This window comes from Ranitomeya imitator, chromosome 2 (genome assembly GCF_032444005.1).
Source record: "Ranitomeya imitator isolate aRanImi1 chromosome 2, aRanImi1.pri, whole genome shotgun sequence".
Lineage (NCBI taxonomy): Eukaryota > Metazoa > Chordata > Amphibia > Anura > Dendrobatidae > Ranitomeya > Ranitomeya imitator.
In genome coordinates this window covers 525,126,300-525,138,751 of record NC_091283.1, presented here as the reverse complement: position 1 = coordinate 525,138,751, position 12,452 = coordinate 525,126,300, and the positions used below count along the sequence as shown (strand labels likewise).

At 45.5% G+C, this 12,452-nt stretch overlaps 1 protein-coding gene across 1 annotated transcript in view; it reads left to right on the top strand.

The window, feature by feature from the left end:
- LOC138664835 (serine/threonine-protein kinase 17A-like) overlaps nt 1-12,452 on the top strand; it is an 84,025-nt gene that overhangs the window by 10,419 nt on the left and 61,154 nt on the right. The gene's annotated exons all lie outside the window — the stretch shown is intronic.

Sequence of the window (12,452 nt, the reverse complement as noted above, 5' to 3'; positions counted from 1 at the left end):
TTCTAGCTATACATTTACAGGAGACCCGATACCCCGGCCTGCTGCTTATAGGAGAGCTGTGAGCTGACACGTAGGAATTCCAGGCGGCCTGGCCAGGTCAGAAGACAATTATTGCCTAACCTGACTGCTTATTTACAATTAGGACGTGATCCTTCTTCTTTGTTTTTAGGCATTGGTCAACTGTGGAAGTAGCAGTGAAGCTTATCTTTCTGTGCCTACTTCCCAAAACAAATGCAATGTAACAATCCAGGTATAAAGTTACGCTTTTATTAGTTTTTATCCATCCATGACAATGTAATCTATAGAATGAAGCTTCTGATAGACACGTTGAAGATTAGATTAACATATACCAACAAATGTGAGGAAACTTTGTCTTTATGTCCACAATATTGTATCTGTCTTTGGTGGATATCATTTTATGTACTCGGATACTACTGGGAATTTCTAAGGAAGCCACTGAAACCATAACCATGTGAACCTGGTGTGACCTACACAGTTCATGTCAAAGTTTTCTCAGTTAATAAATATTAATAGTAATTTGTGTTTCTGTAGCCCCAACATGTTTCTCAACACTTCACAAATCAGAGGGGAGCATGTACAAATAATGTCAGATATGACAAATTAACACATAATGTAGTAGGAGTGCAGGCTCTGCTTGCAAGCATACAATTTATAAGGAAGTAGGCTGGACGCAAATTGTAAAAATTGCTTGTAGTGTATGATACAGCCATCAATACAATAGAGGTTTTTAAAGGGAACCTGCCACTAGCTTCATGTTGACCAAACCACCGGCTGCATGAATTAGAAACTGAATGCGTGATTGCATCCAGTCGTATTTTTCTCTCAAACACATCGGCATTTCAGAGAAAATATATTTAGAAGTCCGGCTGGGGCCACAGGCAGATACGAGACTAGTCCCACACTGCCCCTGGGCCAGAAACCTGTCAATCACCTGGATCTGGGTGATAGAGAAAAATATACCTGGCTGCAGTTGAGCCATGCTGTCTGTGGTTTGAGCAGCATGGCTCGAGTGACATGTTCCCCTTAAAGTAAAGCTACATAATCCAGTCACCAACCAGGATCTGGATATGCTGACTTTAAACCCTGGAGTCTGATTTTCAAGACAGTACACCTGGGTATTTGTTCTTAATTAGCTGTTATGCACATATTCTGTTCCTTGTTACATTCATTTTCCCCTGAAATGACCTTGAGATCCTGTAAAGGACCCATCTCACTGAACACTTTGCATTTCTGTCCATCACTCTCTGAATCATGTCTGCACCTGATCTCCCTATAGAGATGTAGAATCTTATCCTGACAGAATTACATTGACAGACATTTTTAGCTGGGGGGGCCTCTTTGCCTTGTTCAACATTTTTTAAAATTCTCCGTGGATTAGAAAAAGGAAAAAAAAGATAGTCCGAAATTGAATGTGCTGGATGATGACGGAGTAGACCCCCATACACATTGAACAGTCATCCGAGCCAGCCCATTTCAGTGGTTTCAGCTAACATTAGTCTATTGTGTATGGGGGGTCATATATTTGGTTGGGATTCTGATCTGGATTTAACCCCTTAGTGACAGAGCCAATTTGGTACTTAATGACCAGGCCAATTTTTGCAATTCTGACCACTGTCACTTTATGAGGTTATAACTCTGGAACGCTTCAACGGATCCCGCTGATTCTGAGATTGTTTTTTCGTGACATATTGTACTTCATGTTAGTGGTAACATTTCTTCGATATTACTTGCGATTATTTATGAAAAAAACGGAAATATGGCAAAAAAATTTAAAATTTTGCAATTTTCAAACTTTGTATTTTTATGCCCTTAAATCAGAGAGATATGTCACGAAAAATAGTTAATAAATAACATTTCCCACATGTCTACTTTACATCAGCACAATTTTGGAAACAAAATTTTTTTTTGTTAGGGAGTTATAAGGGTTAAAAGTTGACCAGCAATTTCTCATTTTTACAACACCATTTTTTTTTAGGGACCACATCACATTTGAAGTCATTTTGAGGGGTCTATATGATAGAAAATAATGAAGTGTGCCACCATTCTAAAAACTACACCCCTCAAGGTTCTCAAAACCACATTCAAGAAGTTTATTAACCCTTTACGTGCTTCACAGGAACTGAAACAATGTGGAAGGAAAAAATGAACATTTAACTTTTTTTTGCAAACATCTTAATTCAGAACCATTTTTTTTATTTTCACAAGTGTAAAAACAGAAATGTAACCATAAATTTTGTTATGCAATTTCTCCTGAATACGCCAATACCCCATATGTGGGGGTAAACCACTTTTTGGGCGCACCGCAGAACTTAGAAGTGAAGGAGCGCCGTTTGACTTTTTCAATGCAGAATTGGCTGGAATTGAGATCGGACACCATGTCACGTTTAGAGAGCCCCTGATGTGCCTAAACAGTGGAAACTCCCCACAAGTGACACCATTTTGGAAACTAGACCCCTTAAGGAACTTATCTAGATGTGTGGTGAGCACTTTGAACCCCCAAGTGCTTCACAGAAGTTTATAATGCAGAGCCGTGAAAATAAAAAAAAAATTTTTTTTCCACAAAAAAGATTTTTTAGCCCCCAAGTTTTTATTTTCACAAGGGTAACAAGAGAAATTGGACCCCAAAAGTTGTTGTCCAATTTGTCCTGAGTATGCTGGTACCCCATATGTGGGGGTAAACCACTGTTTGGGCGCACGGCAGAGCTCGGAAGGAAGGAGCGCCGTTTTGGAATGCAGACTTTGATAGAATGGTCTGCGGGTATTATGTTGCGTTTGCAGAGCCCCTGATGTACCTAACCAGTAGAAACCCTCCACAAGTGACCCCATTTTGGAAACTAGACCCCCCAAGGAACTTATCTAGATGTGTGGTGAGAACTTTGAATGCCCAAGTGCTTCACAGAAGTTTAGAATGCAGAGTCGTGAAAATAAAAAATATTTTTTTTTTTCACAAAAAAGATATTGTAGCCCCCAAGTTTTTATTTTCACAAGGGTAACAGGAGAAATTGGACTGCAATAGTTGTTGTCCAATTTATCTCGAGTACGCTGATGCGCCATATGTGGGGGTAAACCACTGTTTGGGCGCACGGCAGAGCTCGGAAGGGAAGGAGCGCCTTTTTGGAATGCAGACTTTGATAGAATGGTCTGTGGGCATTATGTTGCGATTGCATAGCCCCTGATGTACCTAAACTGTAGTAACCCCCCACAAGTGACCCCATTTTGGAAACTAGACCCCCCAAGGAACTTATCTAGATGTGTGGTGAGAACTTTGAATGCCCAAGTGCTTCACAGAAGTTTAGAATGCAGAGTCGTGAAAATAAAAAATATTTTTTTTTTCACAAAAAAGATATTGTAGCCCCCAAGTTTTTATTTTCACAAGGGTAACAGGAGAAATTGGACTGCAATAGTTGTTGTCCAATTTATCTCGAGTACGCTGATGCGCCATATGTGGGGGTAAACCACTGTTTGGGCGCACGGCAGAGCTCGGAAGGGAAGGAGCGCCTTTTTGGAATGCAGACTTTGATAGAATGGTCTGTGGGCATTATGTTGCGATTGCATAGCCCCTGATGTACCTAAACTGTAGTAACCCCCCACAAGTGACCCCATTTTGGAAACTAGACCCCCCAAGGAACTTATCTAGATGTGTGGTGAGAACTTTGAATGCCCAAGTGCTTCACAGAAGTTTAGAATGCAGAGTCGTGAAAATAAAAAATATTTTTTTTTTCACAAAAAAGATATTGTAGCCCCCAAGTTTTTATTTTCACAAGGGTAACAGGAGAAATTGGACTGCAATAGTTGTTGTCCAATTTATCCCGAGTACGCTGATGCCCCATATGTGGGGGTAACCCACTGTTTGGGCGCACGGCAGAGCTCAGAAGGGAGGGAGCACCATTTGACTTTTTGAGCGCAAAATTGGCTGTCGTGTTTGGAGACCCCCTGATGTAACTAAACAGTGGAAACCCCCCAATTCTAGCTCCAACCCTAACCCCAACACACCCCTAACCCTAATCCCAACCTGATCCATAATCCTAATCACTAACCCTAACGATAATCCCAACCCTTACCCCAAAACAACCCTAATGTCAACCCTAACCATAACCCTAATCAAAACCCTAAATCCAACACAACCCTAATCCTAATCTCAACCCTAACCTCAAACCTAACCCTAATCCCAATACACCCCTAATCACAACCCTAACCTTAACCCTAATCCCAAACCTAACCATAATCCCAAGCGTAACCCTAATGCCAACCCTAACCCTAATACCAACCCTAATCCAAACCCTAACCCTAATCCCAGCTCTAACCCTAACTTTAGCCCCAACCCTAGCCCTAACTTTAGCCCCAACCCTAACCCTAGCCCCAAGGCTACTTTCACACTTGCGTCGTTTGGCATCCGTCGCAATCCGTCGTTTTGGACAAGAAACGGATCCTGCAAATGTGCCCGCAGGATGCGTTTTTTGCCCATAGACTTGTATTGCCGACGGATCGTGACGGATCGCCACACGTCGCGTCCGTCGTGCACTGGATCAGTTTTGTTTTGGCGGACCGTCGGCACAAAAAAAGTTCAATGAAACATTTTTTTGTACGTCGCATCCGCCATTTCTGACCGCGCATGCGTGGCCGTAACTCCGCCCCCTCCTCCCCAGGACATAGATTGGGCAGCAGATGCGTTGAAAAACTACAGCTGCTGCCCACGTTGTGCACAATTTTCACAACGTGCGTCGGTATGTCGGGCCGACGCATTGCGACAGCCCCGTACCGACGTAAGTGTGAAAGAAGCCTAACCCTAAATTTAGCCCCAACCCTAACCCTAAATTTAGCCCCAACCCTAGCCCTAGCCCTAGCCCTAACCCTAGCCCTAACCCTAACCTTACCCCTAACCCTAACCCTACCCCTAACCCTACCCCTAAACCTAGCCCTAACCCTACCCCTAACCCTTATTTTAGCCCCAACTGCTGTTCTCCTGTCGGCCGGCAGATGGAGACAGATGGCGGGCGCACTGCGCATGCGCCCGCCATTTTCTTCTGCCGGCGGCCAGGAGGAGCAGCAAGAGGATCCAGGGACACAGGTGAGTATTGTAGGGTCCCCGAATCCCCCTATTTCTCTGTCCTCTGATGTGCGATCACATCAGAGGACAGAGAATTACACTTTACTTTTTTTTTGCGGTCGCCGGTAAACAGTTAATTACCGGCGATCGCAAAACAGGGGTGGGTTAAAAACCCCCCGAATCATGTTCTCTGGGGTCTCGGCTACCCCCGGCAGCCGAGACCCCAAAGATTTTCACGGGGCCGGCGGGCGCACTGCGCATGCGCCCGCCATTTTTAAGATGGCGGCGCCCATCGGGAGCCACGAGGAGCATCGGGGGAGCTAGGTGAGTATTGGGGGGCCACCTGGGACCCCTTTTCTCTGCCCTCCGATGTGCGATCACATCGGAGGACAGAGAAATTAAAAAGAGATCGCATTTTTTTTTTTTTTTTTGCGATCGCCGGTAAACGGTTAATTACCGGCGATCGCAAATGCGGGGTGGGTTAAAAACCCCCCGAATCATGTTCTCTGGGGTCTCGGCTACCCCCGGCAGCCGAGACCCCGGAGAAAATCGGCCTCTGGGGGCGCTATTTACTTTTTCCACAGCGCCGTTAATTAACGGCGCTGTGGTTTAAGTACCCTTAGCGGCCGCCGTTAAAAGGCGTATCGGCGGTCGCTAAGGGGTTAAAGCTGTACAGATCACAGGAATCTGATATTAAATTGGTCAGGGACCAACTGCACTCCAGTTACAAGCCAAAACCAAAAAGAAGCGCCATCCAATCTGCTGAGTACCAAAAGGTACTGCAGGGCTCCGCAAGAGAATGAACATAAGGCCAGGGTTACACGTGCGTGTGCAATGCGAGAAACTTGCACGTGTCTCTCGAATCAATACCCGACACTGCCGCCGGCACTCGGGACCGAAGGATTCAGCTGTATAGAAGTACAAGTGCCGGCGGTTGTGCCGGACATTGATGCGAGAGACTCGTGTGAGTTTCTTGCATTTGACATGCAAGTGTGACTCTGGCCTAACAGAAATAGTTATTACATAGACTGATTGCAAAGTCTAACGTTTCCCATTAATGATCTCCCCACTTCTGTTTTGTTTTTTGCCTACATTGCAAAAAAAAAATTTGTTTTAGAAAACTTTGTAATTTACATCAAGCAATTTGCATAGAACAGTGCGAGGATTCCCATGCTCAAGACAACTGGTTAGCAGACATTCCCTCTTTCTTCAATTACTCTAACTAAAATTATATAAAAAATAACATAGGCTCCTACCATAATAGGATTTACCATCATTATCTACCCGATTATTGGTGTCCAGCTCCTGGGATCCCCACTGACCCAAAAGCCAGTGAAGCCAAAGTGATGAGGTGCATTAAGAGGTGCTGCTCTTTGGCCATTAATGAGCGCTGGTCAACTACATACAGTACAGGCCAAAAGTTTGGACACCTTCTCATTTAAAGATTTTTCTGTATTTTCATTACTATGAAAATTGTACATTCACACTGAAGGCATCAAAACTATGAATTAACACATGTGGAATTATATACTTAACAAAAAAGTGTGAAACAACTGAAATTATGTCTTATATTCTAGGTTCTTCAAAGTAGCCACCTTTTGCTTTGATGACTGCTTTGCACACTCTTGGCATTCTCTTGATGAGCTTCTAGAGGTAGTCTCTGGGAATGGTCTTCCAACAATCTTGAAGGAGTTCCCAGAGATGCTTAGCACTTGTTGGCCCTTTGGCCTTCACTCTGCGGTCCAGCTCACCGCAAACCATCTCGATTGGGTTCATGTCTGGTGACTTTGGAGGCCAGGTCATCAGGCATAGCACCCCATCACACTCTCTCTTGGTCAAATAGCCCTTACACAGCCTGGAGATGTGTTTGGGGTCATTGTCCTGTTGAAAAATAAATGATGGTCCAACTAAACGCAAACCGGATGGAATAGCATGCTGCTGCAAGATTCTTTGGTAGCCATGCTGCTTCAGTATTCCTTCAATTTTGAATAAATCCCCAACAGTGTCACCAGCAAAGCACCCCCACACCATCACACCTCCTCCTCCATGCTTCACGGTGGGAACCAGGCATGTAGAGTCCATCCGTTCACCTTCTCTGCGTCGCACAAAGAAATGGTGGTTGGAACCAAAGATCTCAAATTTGTACTCATCAGACAAAAGCACAGATTTCCACTGATCTAATGTCCATTCCTTGTGTTCTTTAGCCCAAACAAGTCTCTTCTGCTTGTTGCCTGTCCTTAGCAGTGGTTTCCTAGCAGCTATTTTACCATGAAGGCCTGCTGCACAAAGTCTCCTCTTAACAGTTGTTGTAGAGATGTGTCTGCTGCTAGAACTCTGTGTGGTATTGACCTGGTCTCTAATCTGAGCTGCTGCTAACCTGCGATTTCTGAGGCTTGTGACTCGGATAAACTTATCCTCAGAAGCAGAGGTGACTCTTGGTCTTCCTTTCCTGGGGCGGTCCTCATGTGAGCCAGTTTCTTTGTAGCGCTTGATGGTTTTTCTCTTCGCCACGACAGCACCCACTTGAGAGTGGGGATCCGCCCCTAGGAACAGGAAACCCCTATGGAGAGAATAAAAGGGGCGGTCCCCCTCGCTCCCACAGTTGGTTTCCTGTTCCTACGGGAGACACCTGGAGAGAAGAGGATTCCCAGCCTGGATGCCGCTTGCGCAGTTTACCTTATAGGGACGGCAAGGGCTCCAGAGCTGGAAGCGGCGTCGGGGGTTCTATGGCAGCTTCCCCCCTCTGCCGGCAGGTACCGTGAGGCCAGGATCGGGGAGTCGCCTGGCTCACGGAGTTTCCATCCAGCATGCCTGCAGGGTCCGGATCGCTGCGGTAAGAACCTGTGTCGCCATCTTCGGGTGGCGCACAGGCAGCGTGTGGGCCAGTGATTGTCCCCCAGAAGTATTGTTACAACTTCTGGGGTGAGGCTGAAGGAGGACGGCGCCTGCGCGCTGGATGTGGAGGCAGGCGCGCACAGCAGAGCCGCAACCCGGATGTAGTGGTCACTTCCGGGTGCGGCAGGAAGAAGATGGCGGCCCCCAGTACAAGAGAACGCTGGCGCTGATTCCCAGCGTCCATCATGGCATCTCCCCAGGACACAGCGTTACCTTCAGTGGAGGTTACCGCTGTCACTTCTGGAAGCCGGACAAGCAGCAGCCACAGATCTTCCTCCAAGAGCAAGAGATCGGACCGGTCGGTTCTTCCCTCTGTGCCTCCGTCTCCTCCTCGTCAGCCGGTATTATGATGACAGCTTCAGGGGTGAGTGTTACCTACCCTATTTTAAGCTGATTACATTCCCCTCTTTCATCTAATTCCCTAGGCTAAAAGAACAGGGAAATCCAGACATAAGCAATGTGCCTTATGCTCTCAGCCGCTCCCGGATATCTATTTAAAAAAGCTATGCCAGTCATGCATTGAATCCACCTTACGTGAGGAGTCATTAGTAAGGTCGGAAGACATACGTAACATGATCAGAGAGGAATTACGAGCCTTTCGAAGCTCTGAGAAAGTTCCTGAAAGTAGGAAGAAATATACCTCTCCTACATCCGAACAATCCTCTGAGGTGGAGGATAAGGATTCGGACGGGTCTCAAGAGGTCATATCCTCGGAGAGTGAGCAGGATTCATGCTTCCCTACAGATAGCATTGACAACTAAAGGCCCCTTCACATTTAGCGACGCTGCAGCGATACCGACAACGATCCGAATCGCTGCAGCGTCGCTGTTTGGTCGCTGGAGAGCTGTCACACAGACCGCTCTCCAGCGACCAACGATGCCGGTAACCAGGGTAAACATCGGGTAACTAAGCGCAGGGCCGCGCTTAGTAACCCGATGTTTACCCTGGTTACCATGCTAAAAGTAAAAAAAAACAAACAGTACATACTTACCTACAGCCGTCTGTCCTCCAGCGCTGCGCTCTGCTTCTCTGCTCTCCTCCTGTACTGTCTGGGAGCCGGAAAGCAGAGCGGTGACGTCACCGCTCTGCTTTCCGGCTCACAGCCAGTACAGGAGGAGTGCAGAGCGCAGCGCTGGAGGACAGACAGCTGTAGGTAAGTATCTAGTGTTTGTTTTTTTTTACTTTTAGCATGGTAACCAGGGTAAACATCGGGTTACTAAGCGCGGCCCTGCGCTTAGTTACCCGATGTTTACCCTGGTTACCAGTGAAGACATCGCTGGATCGGTGTCACACACGCCGATCCAGCGATGTCAGCAGGGAGTCCAGCGACGAAATAAAGTTCTGGACTTTATTCAGCGACCAACGATCTCCCAGCAGGGGCCTGATCGTTGGTCGCTGTCACACATAACGATTTAATTAACGATATCGTTGCTACGTCACAAATAGCAACGATATCGTTAACAATATCGCTATGTGTGAAGGTACCTTTAGTCAAATCAGTACGTAACACCATGGGGATAGAAGATACTAAAACCCTTAAAACGCCACAGGATGTGATGTTTGCAGGCCTATCTGAAAGAAAAAGAGCGTCTTTTCCTGTTATTCCAGCAATAAAAGAATTAGTTAAAAAGGAGTGGGAAAGCCAGGGACAAAAAGGGTTGTCGTCTTCTTCAAAACGTCGCTATCCCTTGAATGATGAGGATTTCTCCAAATGGTCAAAAGCCCCAAAAGTGGATGCGGCAGTGGCGTCCACTTCTAGAAAGTCTTTATTGCCTGTTGAAGATTCGGGATCTTTGCAAGACCCGCTTGACCGGAAAGCTGATTCCCTTTTAAAAAGAGCGTGGGAATCCTGTACAGGAGCTTTCAGACCAGCTATTTCGGCCACATGCACGGCTAGATCCATGCTGGTCTGGTTAAATGATCTTGAAGAGGGCCTGAAAGGTGGTCTTTCCCGCAATAAACTAATGTCCTCTATTCCATTAATTAGAGGAGCTACTGCCTTTTTGGCCGATTCTTCGGCTGATTCCATTCGTTTAGCAGCCAAATCAGCAGGACTAACCAACGCGGCTCGCCGCGCTTTGTGGTTAAAAGGATGGAAAGGGGATCCACAAACAAAATCTAAGTTATGTGGTCTGCCATGCCAGGGTGAGTACCTATTTGGTACTCAATTGGATGATATTCTTACCAAAGCGGGTGAGAGGAAGAAAGGGTTCCCCAATAACACTTATCTTCCATCTTATAGGAGAGCGTTCCGAAAGCCCATGTTTAACAGAAGACGGGACTATAAAAACCAGAACCGTTGGGATAACAAGGACTTTAAGCAAAAAGGAGCCTTCTTCGGAAAACGCCCTTTCAAACCTGAGGATAAACCCCGCTAGGACAGATCTACCTGTTGGTGGTAGGTTGTCCTTCTTCCCTACTCAATGGCTGGCAATAACTTCAAATTCATGGGCAACTAGCCTTATAACTACAGGCCTAAAATTAAAATTTCTTCAAGTCCCCCCGGACTCCTTTTTTCTGACTTCCTTGGGGTCACCATCACAACAACAGGCCTTGGAACAGGAAATAATAACTCTCTTGTCCAAAGGAGTATTGGTGGAAGTCCCCTTTCATCAAAGAGGAAGGGGATTTTATTCCCCTTTATTTTTGATTTCTAAACCAGACGGGACTTATAGAACAATAATTAACCTTAAGAGACTAAACATCTTCTTAGAGAACCAAACCTTTAAAATGGAATCCATTCGGTCAACTATTAAGCTTCTGTTTCCCCATTGCTTCATGGCAGTTCTTGACCTTAAAGACGCATACTATCATCTTCCAATCTTCAGGGAGCATCAACAATATCTACGGGTGGCAGTTATGATCAAAGGTCAGGTTCGACATTATCAATACACAGCAATGCCCTTTGGGCTATCAATAGCCCCTAGAGTTTTCACAAAACTAATGTCAGAGGTAATGTCATATTTGAGGTTAAAAGACACCCTCATAATACCATATTTAGACGACCTATTGATAGTCGGCAATTCCCTTTCTCAATGTCATCAACGTATATCCGATTCAATTTCGTCCCTACAGAGGTTGGGGTGGTTAGGAAATTGGGAAAAATCTAGATTGTCCCCTACAACTAATCAAAAATTTTTAGGGATTATTCTAGACTCTACAAATCAGATGTGCTTCCTTCCCGAGTCAAAACAAATTGCAATCATAAATAAAGTACAATCAGTAATTAACCACCCCCTAATTTCCATAAGAGAAGGTATGTCCCTTCTTGGTTCTTTCACATCATGTATTCCAGCTGTTCCGTGGGCCCAATTCCATAGCAGAAAATTACAGTATACGATACTTCGTGAGGAAGAAAGACTGCCGGGCCGATTAGATAGTCGTATTTCCTTACCATCAGATGTGGTACAATCTCTCACTTGGTGGTTAGATCCGGATCATTTTACCAGTGGGGTTCCCTGGGTGGTTAAACCTTCAAAAACTATCTTCACTGATGCCAGTCCTAGTGGCTGGGGAGCACACTTAGGAGATCAAGTAGTGCAAGGTCTGTGGTCTCTTAGAGAATCAGATGATTCTTCTAATAAAAAAGAACTGAAGGCTATCTATCATGCCTTGTCTAAATTTCTTCCGCAGCTACACGGAACGCATACAAGAGTCCTTTCAGACAACATGACAGCAGTAGCATACATAAACCACCAAGGAGGAACAAGATCAGAAGCACTCATGTCTATAGCCGACGACATTCTAGCCATAGCAGAGGAGCACCTTCTGTCCTTATCAGCGCTACATGTGAGAGGAATCGACAATTCGAGAGCAGATTTCCTCAGTCGCCACACTCTCCATCAAGGAGAATGGGTTCTAAGTCATCGTATCTTTTGCATGATAGTAAAAAAATGGGGCACTCCCGAGATAGATCTCTTTGCGACCAAACAAAACAGGCAAGTCAAAAAATTTGCATCTTTATTCCGATCTGACAATCCAGATATCTTCGACGCCCTACAAGTGCCATGGGTATTCAAAAAGGCTTACGCCTTCCCCCCGCTGATACTACTTCCGACAGTGATCAGGAAGATAAGAGAGGACAGAGCAAACGTGATCCTAATTGCTCCGTTCTGGCCCAAGAGGCCATGGTTTTCCTGGCTGAGAGCCATGTCAATTTCAGACCCATGGATCCTTCCGGAGGATCGGGATCTTCTTTTCCAGGGCCCCTTCAACCACCCTCATGTGAAGGGTCTACGACTAACAGCCTGGAATTTGAGAGGCAGCTGCTAAAGATGAGAGGGTTCTCAAACAAAGTAATTGACACTCTACTATTAAGTAGGAAAAAATCCACTACCTCCATCTACGCAAGAGTGTGGAGAAAATTTCTAAACCTCTACCCAACAGCCCTGTCAAATGAAATTCATATCCCTAGAATTCTAGAATTTCTCCAAAAAGGGCGCGATCTAGGTCTGGCGGTCAGTACCTTTAAAAGTACACATTTCTGCGC